Source organism: Excalfactoria chinensis, chromosome 7, assembly GCF_039878825.1.
Source record: "Excalfactoria chinensis isolate bCotChi1 chromosome 7, bCotChi1.hap2, whole genome shotgun sequence".
Taxonomy (NCBI): domain Eukaryota; kingdom Metazoa; phylum Chordata; class Aves; order Galliformes; family Phasianidae; genus Excalfactoria; species Excalfactoria chinensis.
In genome coordinates this window covers 17,818,256-17,830,352 of record NC_092831.1, presented here as the reverse complement: position 1 = coordinate 17,830,352, position 12,097 = coordinate 17,818,256, and the positions used below count along the sequence as shown (strand labels likewise).

The window sequence follows — 12,097 nt, the reverse complement described above, 5'->3', positions numbered from 1 at the left end:
TACTATACAGGTAAGGAATCATAATGTTCATAAGGTTAAGTGATCAATGGGTAATTAAAAGCCACTTACATTAGATCTTCTGTTTTGTTTTATATTTAGTCTAAACTAAAATACACCTTAGTCGATGCCAGCAATTGTAGTAGATGGTTCCTGCATCAACCATTTTTCCAGCTAATGGGTAGTGGAACAGCCTTAAGAATAAACTCTGTATATTATTAAAAATATTTAACATTTCAATTGTCAGTAATGTGGGTCACTTTAATTTTCAGTGCCTAAACTTTTTTTACATGTTTATAACAAAGACATCATATGTATAGAGTTTCTTGTTTTGTTTTGCTTTGCTTTACATTTAGGATATGCCAGTTGCCCTCCTCTGACAGAAACTGGAAAAGATTGTCTTCTAAACACAATTCTCATTAATATATGCTCAGTAAGAATTACCTTGGTTGCCATGGGCATCTCTAGCAGGTTCTCTGCTGTACCTGCTCATTTGGGCATGTCAGTCATGCCTGGACTTGATACCTGAACTGAGAAGGAACCATTGTCCACCCTTTGCTGATGGAGAGCTATTAAAAGAAGAGCTTGACTGCCTGGAAAAGAAGAGTCAGGCAGGAGGGTAGGAAGATGAGGATGGGGCTCAAAAGCACACAAGAAAAGGAATCTTTCCTCTGAGGAGTGGAATAACAAGTAAGCTTGGGTGAACTAACAAAACAAGAAGAATGAGATGTAGAACTGAATAGGGAAATAAGCAAGAGAACATCATGGGCAACAACACAGGAAAATATGTAACAAGGCAGTGAGGACACGGCCTAGGAAGTAGACAAATAAAATGAAGGATGTGAGGAGAAAAAAGGGACTGATCTGTCACATAAACAGTGAAAGCTGAGTAAAAAAAGAAATTTGGATAAGAATGTTAGGTGGAAAAACCGATCTTCAAGATCTGTATCTCTCAAATGCTACTATATTTCCATATCTGCGTGGAATATTATAGGCTTTGTCTTTCACCCAGACGTGCACAGTGCATTTCAGTTTATTCCAAAGATGGAATGCTTTATTTGTTATACTTTATATGTGCTATGCACATGTGCTTGCAGCAGCACATGCAGGTTTATGATACACCTGCTTTTGCTTTTTTCTTAGGGAACAATGTTTTTACCTTCTTTCAAGTAGAACTCTAAAGTGACAGAAGACACAGTCCTAACCTCCTGGGAAGCAAATACAAAAGAATAACAGAAGTCTGCGCGCCCTGACTGTGCTCAATCAAGGTAGGACAATTTAAATTTACTCCATATGTTCTGAAGTTGTCCCATTTAAATCAGGACCATATCTGCAGATTATCACCTTGAAGTGCCTCCCAATCTCAGTTTCTGTTACACTTGCATCTGTTCAACAGAACTTAATTGAATTTGTAAGAACTAGAAATACAGCCTAAAAGAAAAACAGCAGAATAGTTTTTAGGCTTTACCTGAGATTGCAACAGTTTAAGGAACAAATCTGTGTTATTTTAAAATGCTAGGTAAACAGCAAAGTCTCATGGTTGTTGAGTAGCACTTATCCAAAGGGATACCCTGCTACTATACAGGTAAGGAATCATAATGTTCATAAGGTTAAGTGATCAATGGGTAATTAAAAGCCACTTTCATTCGATCATCTGTTTTGTTTTATATTGTGCGAGTAAAAGGGAAAATATACATTTAATGTTTGAGACTTCAAAAAAAACCCAAACATTAAACAAGAAAACAAAATGAACAATCAAACATACTTAAAGCTTTCTTTTTACCTTTTGTGACACCCTAATATTGCTCAGCAACAGAATTGAAGAATAAACCTGAGTCCTAAATTGGCTGAGTAAGCACACTCTATTGAATCAAGAGAAGACAGAGGGAGAGAAATACGTAGGATTAAAAAAAAAAAAAAAGGAAGATGCTAATTGGCATGACAACATAGCTGCTGTGTGATTGTTACAGCACTATACTATTTTATATAGGATGACACATTCAGTGCAGTGTCTGAGAAACATCACTCTTAATATACTTTACTTAATATACTTTACTTTCACTTATTTTCTCTTTAAATTGATATTTAGGCTAGGCAGAAGCCAAGTAAAAGTAACTGGTTTTCTGAAAGAACATATGATTGAATACTTATGCTTGGATCAGATTGGCTGTATTGGAGGGCTTCAGTGCTGAGCCAACATTGTGCTTTTTTTTCTTTAACATCAGGCACACGTTGTCCTCCATTTCCTCCCAACTGTTCCTCAAATGGAGGAACATACCAGTAGTCTTTCATTCTACATTAAGAAGAGCTTTGCCATTTGAAATGGTTCTATTTGCTGCATATCCTATTAAGCACAGTAGTCAGATGTCATTCTGAAGAATCGGGCAGCTTAGGTTCCACTGACATTGATTACATTCAGCAGTGAGAGGATAAGAGAATGGTGGGTGGAGAAGCGAAAAGACAGTATGGAGGCATTTCGAGGAGGAGGTCTGCATTCCAACACTCACGTGTGGGTGACAGTCCCTCTGAGATACAGTTTTGACTCTGAAGTAGAGCAGAGATGAATTCTCTATACTCTCTTCAGGTTTAATCTCCATTCTCACAAACGAGCAGCACAGCCTTTAGTTACACATGCATTTTTTTAAAATGAAGAGAAAATGACAGTAGCAAGAAGCTGCATCTTTAGAATGGATTTTACAGAGAGAGACCCTGGCATGTTAATCCCTGGCATAAATGGTGTAATTCTCAATGACAATGCTAAGCTTGTTTGCACAGAGGCTGAGCTAAACCCAAAGATGATAAACAATGCTGTTTAAGATCAATCATTTAATGCTTTTAAAATTTTTGTGATTTAACAACCAAAGATGATTGTGTTAATAAAAGATGGTGTGACAAAGCTATGATCATCACCAAGCTTGTTTTGCTTTGTGATTAAGAAAAAAAAACACAACAAAACATGATGAATACATTGATAATCTTATTCTAGATCAGTGTTTCATCTTGTTATTCAAGAGCGAATATTAGTGAGTTGAGTAAATAGTTGGCAGTAGTTACCAAACTGTGAAGTAAGGCCTGTTTTTTAAACTGAAAAAATATAGCCTTGCTTGCACAAGGAGAGAACAATAAAATCACACTGGCAATACGTCTACATTTTATTTTACTGAATATCACAAGGAACCAATACATTCAGCAAAAACCTCATTTTTAGTTGTTTGGTTTTTTTTTAATTTTATTTTTCATGTACTCATTTTAATAACAAATGAAAACAGATGAAAAAAGCCGCAGCATGGCACACAGTCTGAAAAGCATTTAAGTATTATTATATAATTTAAGATTTTTAATCAACTACTAAATCACACTCTTTTCTTGCATCAACTCGCTTGAGGCAAAGTATCAAAGGCAGTAAATATTTATTTTATTTTGAGGCAATTAATATTTAGTAAAAGGCCTCAAGGTTAAATCTGAACCTTTGACCCAGATTCCTAACGTCATTTTTGTCACTGTAAAACCAGAAGACACTGAGTCTGTGGAGTTGCTTCAAGACGGAGATTAGTTGTTTCCAATTAGAATCCAGGTTAACTGGTGCCTAGTTTTCCTCATAAAAATAAAATGCAAATATTGTAGTACAAGAATGTTCCATCAGTAAGAACATCTACGTTAATCATTAAAAATTCAAGATCAATTGTGCAGAGACAATAGCTTTTGTTCAGTGCTCGTTATTTTGCTCTCAGGGCTGAAATCTGTGTGCTCATGTTTGTGTTTATATTTTAGCATAAGATATTCAGATTTTTTTCATTCTACAACATTTTCTAATGGGCAGTAAGTACTATGAAACCTGGCAACCAACTGAATAAATGTATTGATTAAGAGAAGTTACTTATAATAGAATTGTTTAGGGGATGTTCATTTCTGCTGTCTCTCAGATATTTGAGAAAGCTCCTGTTTAGAAACATGCCTATTCTTAAACATAACGGTCCTTTTAAGACTAAAACAACAAAACTTGTGAAGATCTGATTTTAAAAAATGAGAGGGAAAAAAATGGCTTTTAAAATGCATTTTTGAAATGAAAATGTGTCATTATGTTACCCCATCTTTTTAGATTTCAGAGAAATCTGTTATTCTGTGACCAGAAAACTTTGTGTATCGCTATGTTTTTTTTTTAAGGAAATAGCAGTAAAGCATTTTAATTCAAATTTACACTATAGATGGGATCTGATTTTTTCACAGATCCTTATTCTCCTTTTCTGAAGCCAGTCCACTGGATTTAAACAGAAAACAAAAACAATAACACTATTTGAAAGTCACAAATTCTTGATGATAATAGAAGCAAACATTAACAACTGTGTTGTTTCCAGTGGATTTTCCTGCCATCTATAATATCAAAGCAGGGACAATTCAATTTGATAAGTTGCCACCATTTTTCCTTTTTTTTTTCAGTGGAGATACACCCTATGTATGTTTGTGGTACTTCACATCACTCTCATATTCTTGTTTCCAGCTACTCAACATTAATCAATTTTTGGAGAGTACTACTATTTCTATTCATAAAGTGAGTAAACAGAAAGTTTACCATAAATCTCCACAAGTAGCTGTGAGAACAGTGACAGCTTCAGGCTTCTTGGTTTTCATTCTCAGCTTACTAGGCAAAATCAGCAATGAACTTTCCTCACGGGATCCTAGAGTGACCTCTTTTATCTTAGGAGAGTGCTGCTAAGTATTTCAGTGCCCCCGAACTAAAAAACAAAAACAAAGCCAGCAGTTATTGCCAATGAGAAGCCTAAACAGCTTAGATTATATAGTTGCTTATGCATACATATGCATATATATGTATGCATATGTATTATGAAATGAGAGTGTAGGGAACATCAGCAGTCCAGGAGGTAGAGACCTGTAAATTGGCAGGTATGCAATTAAAGAGAAGGCCAGGCATGAGAAAACAAATGAAGAAATACTTTAAAGAGGCATTTAACAGGGAAAAGAGAAGGCTTGCACGTGCACAAATTTTCCTAAAACCCACGGTAGGCTGAAGTGAAAGGATTGTTATTAATGGACTTCCAGTTTTTTGTTTAAAAAGTATAAGCTGTAACTCATGTCTGGACTTTCTAAGCGCTTTTATAAAATGGGCCTACTAGTGATCTGGGTTCTTCTGCAGTCAACATGGGTGCTGTCTCATCAGGAAAGTTCATCAGTTGGTTTTAGGTTTCTCAGTGGAGAGGTGAAGATTAACATTTTGGGAATGGTGGAATCTTGTGTGTGGCTTTGGCAACCTGAATGATTTTGTTCTTACCAGTGCTCGTACCAGAGCATCAGCTGTGCCTTCTTTTTACATACTCTTGAAAATTGTCGCTTCTGTGACAAACATTATTTAATTAAAATAAAAGATGAAGAAAGGGTGAAATGCAGAAGAAGGGCAAGTTTTACTCTCACAACAAGCATGAAAACTCTCTCAGAATAGCTTGTGCCCTCTTTATGCAGAGAAGGTGGAGCAAGTACACCTTGTGGGAGGTGACAGAATAACCAAATGTAACAAACATAGCTCCAGTGAAGCCTCAGGAGGGGTGAATTTCAGCTGTGCAATTGGGCTGGTGGATTTTTAACCTCTAAGGAACTGCTGCACCTGGTTGGAAATTTTGCTAAAATGGGACCATAGGACCTTAACTGACACTTAAAGTACTGTCACAGAGGATCAGAGTTACAGAACAGCATTTTCACTGTAGGTAAATATGAATAATCCAGCATCATGTAGGACAGTAGGATGAGCTCCTTCCTGAAGCAAGGTTTTACATAGGTGAGTCAGTGCTTTCTTATGACAGCATTCCATGACTTCTTTAACAGTTCTACCTGAAGAAATGCTTTCTCTGCATGTTCCTGCTTGCACATGCAGGGTAGGGAAGGTAGGGAAGAAGTCCTGCCTGACAACAGCAATGTCAGGTGGGCTGAACGCATATGGTGCCAGTGGGCAGCCTCTCTGGATGGGCAGGCCTCCTGGTGCACGGGGCTGGGGCACAGCACATGCTGTGGAAGTGTCATTTCTCCACCTACATGCTGAGATCTTCTAGGAGTGGAAGCCCTGAGCAAACTGAGCTCTGAGGGGTATGGTTGTGGCACCAATTCCCGATTGCTTTATATTGAGCAGATGTGTCATTATTTACATTGATTACAGTCCAGGTAAGCAAAACACTCAGTGATTTCGAATTAAGGGAAGAATATCTAGCAAGCCAAGGAAAGCCTGTTCTGAAGGAAAATATTACTTTCTGTAAAGTTTGTATCAAACTTTAATCCTCACTACTGCACAGTGCAGACAGAGCTAATGGGTTTCAAAACATCTGTAGCTGCATCAAGCTTTGAAGGAATAGCCATTGCATCCAGCATGCAGTGCTGTTGTGCATAGCAGTTCACATGCAGCTCATTGGTTAGTAAAAAAGAAAAATCATTACCCCTACTATAAGATGTGAGCTTCAAAATGAGGCTGTGCCCTCATTTTCCATGAGAACTTAAAACATGCAAAGCTTGAGGTTCTAAGAGTTAGTCAGCCATGTGTAGCTTACAAAACCACAATGCGTTGGAAACTTGTGTTGAAATTTGAAATGAATATAATTTATTTGCTTCCAACTCAACACCAGTTTGATCAGTTTCGTTCTATCTGGTGTAAGAGTAAGAAAGATTTTTTTACAGAAGGAGGGGATTTCTTCATGATATCACAGCAGGGTGTAAACAAGAATCTGTTTCTGGATAAACCAAGGTGGGCGACCAGACCAGCACTTATCTTAGAACGTACCGTTATAGGTCTGCCGCCAGCTGTAGGCTGCTTGGCTCATGCTATGTGACACCTGCTGAACCCTAGTTTCAGTCTTCTCTCTCTTCAGGCCCTGAGGTTTCGGTCATCCCTGCTAACTCTCAAGATGCTGCTGAGTGAGGTGAAACTAAATTTGCATAGCGCATGCAAATTCAATGCATGAGATATATTTGCAGAGTTCTTTATTGAAGATTCCCAGCACTAAAAAGGACCCACAACAGCTCCCTAGTCAGTGACCACTATTATGCAGTGTTGAAATTATGCACAAATGCAGTGCCTCTTATATATATATATATATATGTATGTATATCTGTAATACAACATTTTTAATGTGACATTGCAGTTTTCTTTCCTGTGATTCCTGACTCAAAACTGATACAGCAAATCCTGATCTGTCCCCTGGGAAACAAGGAAAAATTTTGCCACCAGCTTCACTCAAGACAAGAACTCATCATAAAGAAATTTCGCAATCAGATCTGCAGCTATTGTGCATCCTCATGCAGGTAGATCTCTTAACACTTTGATCAGTTTAATATGGAGGGAGTATTGTTGGTCTGCATTTTGTGAACCTTACTGATATTTGTGGTTTTTACTCTTTGAGATAGGAAAACGTGGAATCTTTTGACAAAATGACAAGGAAAGAGAAAATCCTGCAGCTTGAGTATGTCTGTGCATTGCTGCATTGTTGGACTCGCTTTTTAAAATTAGTTTTTTGGTTCTCCTTGACAGTGCTGTAGTAAAAGATGAATGTCGGTGTTCAGCAGTCACGTGACAGAAGCAGTCCAGAGCCTGTGCCTGCTCCCTGCTGACAAGGCCTGTAATGGGAGCACTATGATGGCTTCGTACAAAGAATTTCACAGAAGGAAAGTAAGCTGTTCTATGTTCTCATTTATTAGACAGACAGAGAGGACTGAATAGTAACCTTTATGGAACTCACATGGCACCTGAATAATTTGCATTTAGAAAGGATGTTCCTTTCGTGTTCAATTGGTTTATTGAATCTGTGTTAGACTCCTGTAAATGCTGCACAGCTTTTGCATCTCCAGTACTTTTCCTAAATGAAAGACTAACCTTTGGAGTCTGGCTTGGTATATTACATTTATGTTTAGTCTGAAAGAGATAATGAAAGTCATTGAACTGAATGGCACAAATTCCTTTTGTCCTTTAGAAGCAGCTTTAACAACAGCCTCACTTGGATGTTCAGAGTGACAGGAATTAACATCATTCCTGTCCATAGGAACATACTTCTGCTTGAAGCAACCCTCACAAACTCACATTTCAGCAATTCTGTGAGGGCAGACTGTAGTACCAAAGGAGGAAAAATTGAGTATGCTTCTCATTCCCAAGAGAAATTAAAAAGGAGGCAAGTGCTTTGAGTGGTTAGCAATTCTCTTTGTGCTGATAATAGTGATCTGCCATAAAGAATCTTGAAACAAAACTCATGTTACCAAGCAAAGATATTTTGAAAATGAGTGTGCTAAGGAGCTATGGGGTTGGTGTGACTATGCTCTGGGCTTGTTTTTTTCCCCTCTAGTGTGTGGGTTATGTTTACAGTAAATTCTTCTGGCAGATAGTGGTTGTGAGAAGTTTTGCTCTGCAGGTCAGACAGAAAGCTGTACCAGAAGTATTGGAGATACCTAGCTAGGTGGGAGGAGCTTCTGTAACACATCTAGCTCAGCCCCTTTCCATTTCAGTGATGTGTAGATCTCTTGGTATCTTATGTGACAATTTTGTGGATGAGATAGTATTTGACAAGATATTTGAGATATGTAATACTTGGGGTTTGGTTTGAGATTTTTGTACAAGAGCACCATCTCTTTCAAATCATATATAAATCTATTTTGTGAATTACATGTGGAAAGTGCTATCTGGAAAAACACCCGTAATCACTAATAGGTATTCTAGCTTTAATATTCTACTTAGTATTCCCAGCATTAGATGCACTAAGTAGCATTTTTGAGTTTACCCATAACTACCTGTTTGTACTCAGGCAGGGTAGCAGTTTAGCTGTGACTCTGCAAAGCGGAAAAAAAGCTGATGTCTGTGAACTCTGCACCCACACTCTCTTTATGGGAACTTTGCAATATCTGTGCAATTGTTTTCTTGAGCCAGGGTCTAGAATCTCCTGAGTTACTCTGAACATACGTATACATCAATTATTGGTGTCCCGGTCCACAGCTGGATTGTTTTCTACCCTGCCCTGCAAATCTCCTTGCCAAACAATCTGGACAGTTTGTAAATGCTGTATCATCAGAAAGGTTATGGATGCAATCCTGTGTTCTGTGCAGCTGCTTAACTGTTTTGGATGTAAGACTGAGTAATTGTCCCATCACACTGAATAATAATCTTATCTCAGTCATTGTCAGCTCATGGTTGGGTTGGGGCAAGAGTATTATGACAACACGCACAGCAGTAACTTTGGCTTTTAAGACTCAAGAAGCATCAAACAGTGCTATGTACTCTGAGAGACAAAGGATTCTGCTTCTTTGCCTTCTGTTCCTTGTTGTGCTTTTCCAAAGAATAACAAATCATACTCAGTATCCTGCTCTATTTTCTGTAGGGGCTCAAAAAATGAGACTTGGGGTGCTTAAGGGATCTTGTAAAGCTCAGAAATTAAACACAGATCATCTAGAATAATGGGTCTTTCTATTGTTCCCATTTTTCTTCTGTTCCAAGCTGCAGAAAAGGAATGTTACTGTTGTGTGCTCCACTATAAGGACCCATACTTATGTACACGCTTATGTAAAGCAAAGTAAAAATTCCAAAAGAAAGCGAGCTGACTTCTTCCTTCCCAGCTCCACACAGACAAAATCTTAGAAGGGCATAAATAGCAATGGTGGTGCTTTATGCGTGCCTGGGACATGGTCAGGAAACAATATAGAAACACATAAAAAATAGCATAAAATTAGAAACTAATGTGCAGAAATGTCTTGCTGCTATTTTGCTTCTCCCTAAATAATGCTATAAATAAATGAATATGTGCAACTGACATTTCCCCCTGATGACCTAGAAACTTTATTTGGAACAAGGCTTGCAGGGTATTTTATAACTTCTTTGGGATTTCTCTTTACTTTTTAGTAACTTGGCATATGAATTTCTGAGTGTAATATGGCACTGTCATCAAAAAGAAGATCAAAATAGTGACTAGAATAAGCGAAAAGGAGATAGAACCGGCACAAATCTGTATGGAACAAAGAAGTTACATTTATTATCCAAAGTACATCTCCCAATGGGAGCTTGGGTAGCTATCATACAAATCATGATGGAAGATGTCATCTAATGAAGGGCCATTGTTATGGGAAGCAGGTAGTCTCCATTTCAAATAAAAATCTAGGCACAATGATATTAGATTTTAGCATGCAAGGAGCCAAAGGAGCTCTGTCTGTTATTAGGCACTTAATCTTACTACCTGATGTGAAATTGTGTAATAGGAAGATCAGGTATGAATTTCTGTGGAAAAAATGCAAATTGTATACAGAGTTGTCTCTATGAGTCTTATGATTGGTTTTAGCGCTTGAAGGTTAAGGTCTGGTTTCAGTGAAACAGATCTTTTGGCTGTTCTTGGAGTCTGTGAGCTTTATTAAGTGTATGAATATCAAATAACACCATACACTTGATCAATCTGATAGCAAGATGTGTTCTCTCTGCTTCCCTAGGATCCTCAGACCTTCACTGAATCTCATCAACTGAGACAGGCATTTCTTTCTCTGTTTCTGTGACATCTGAATGTGAATGGTGAATCTATCTTTGGAAGGCATAAATGAGATTTCTTGTCTTTTAGTGGTCAGCTCTGGTAGATACTCTCTTTTATCTGTCTACATAGCCCTATGTAAGATTTTGCAAAAGTGAGAATAAGTTTTACCTAGGGAGACAGATGAGAGATAAAGGATTAGTAGATCTCCCCATACAAATGTGAAATTCTAGCCCTATAACAATGACAGTTTTGCTACTGTCTTGGGATCACAGTTGTACCCCTATGGTGCAGTTCTGCTTTCCTAGGAGAACTAATGTATAAAATACAGCTTCTGCCAGCACATTATGAGTGTAATGGCGTAGAAAGAGAGTAACATTGAATGACATCATAGCCAATAATAGCCGCTGTGAGCATTTTGTTGAGCAGTATACTAATGTTAATCACCAGCTTCCTGGGTTTGCATAATACTGTTTTCTTCATACCTGGATGAGGTAGATTCAGTGTGAGTTGGGGTTCTTAGTGGAACTGTGGTTAGCTTCTATTTTGTTTTGTTTACTTTTTTTCCTTTTTTGAAACTCACCGAAAGATGTCTGATGTAGCTTCTTTGATTATTGTTAATAAATCACACCATTTATAACTAAGCAAGTTTTTGAAGCCCTTCAAAGCATGATTTTATTTTTCACCTCTTAGTCTGGTTCTGTCCATCTCCTTGTTAGCTTCCTGTCTTCAGGCCTTGCCTTTTGTAAAGCAGATATGATCATGCATGCATTTCTGTGAGGTGTCTTGCACTTCATGGAGGAAGGAAAAAAATGTTGATTGGGATCAGAAACTGCCCTGACCCCTCTGCTCAGTAGGTAGTGTGCTGTGGACATTAATAATGTTATAGATGGTCTTTGGCCAGTGTATTGCCCACATATCATGGGTTGAAAACTATTGCTAGATTTCTTCCATGTCAGATTAATATACTTCGTCTGACAGGACTGTTTAGATATCAGATAGGAAGATCACTCTTTTATGTGTTTGTGTGAGAGTTAATCCTGTAGATAATGTTGCATAATTTCCTGTGGTTCTACAGAAACTTGTTAGAGTAGTCCAAAATTGAATTCAGCATCTCCCTATGAAATTGTATCTCTACTTTGTATTTCTGATTGCTTCTCTGAGGTCAGCTGATGACATGGCAGCACTTGGTCTTTTTCTGAATAGTGCCTTGGTGCCTCCTACTGAAGCAGTGGAAATCATCTTCTGCTGAGCTTATATGTATATGCAGCAATAGCAGCCATAATGAGTGCTTCAGTGCACTGCGTAATATCTTTCCAGTTAAGGGGGCTCTGACAGATCAGTCAGTTTTTGTTTGCCTGTATGTAACTGCACACTTAAAATCAGCTGGCCCAGATCAAGTGGTACCTTATTGTTTCAAACTCAGCAGTGACTGTTGTCTAGGGGAATTTTTCTGTTCCTGTAAATGAGAAAAAAACATTCATGCTAATGCCGGCCCTGGAATTTCTTTGTATTAATCCTCTCTGAGAAACTCAAGCTTTCTTCATTGCAAATAGGGAAACACTTGGAGGAGAATGTGCACATGACTGAGAGAACTTAAGAAGGAAAGAAAA

General features: G+C 37.9%; 1 protein-coding gene across 1 annotated transcript in view; it reads left to right on the top strand.

The window, feature by feature from the left end:
• The first annotated feature begins 369 nt into the window (after positions 1 to 369).
• Positions 370 to 12,097, top strand: part of TLK1 (tousled like kinase 1) — an 83,620-nt gene continuing 71,892 nt past the window's right edge. The window contains exons 1-4 of the mRNA XM_072342094.1: positions 370 to 687; positions 1,141 to 1,265; positions 7,137 to 7,296; positions 7,523 to 7,660. The gene's annotated coding sequence lies outside the window, so the exon portion shown is untranslated. The remainder of the gene's footprint in view (positions 688 to 1,140; positions 1,266 to 7,136; positions 7,297 to 7,522; positions 7,661 to 12,097) is intronic.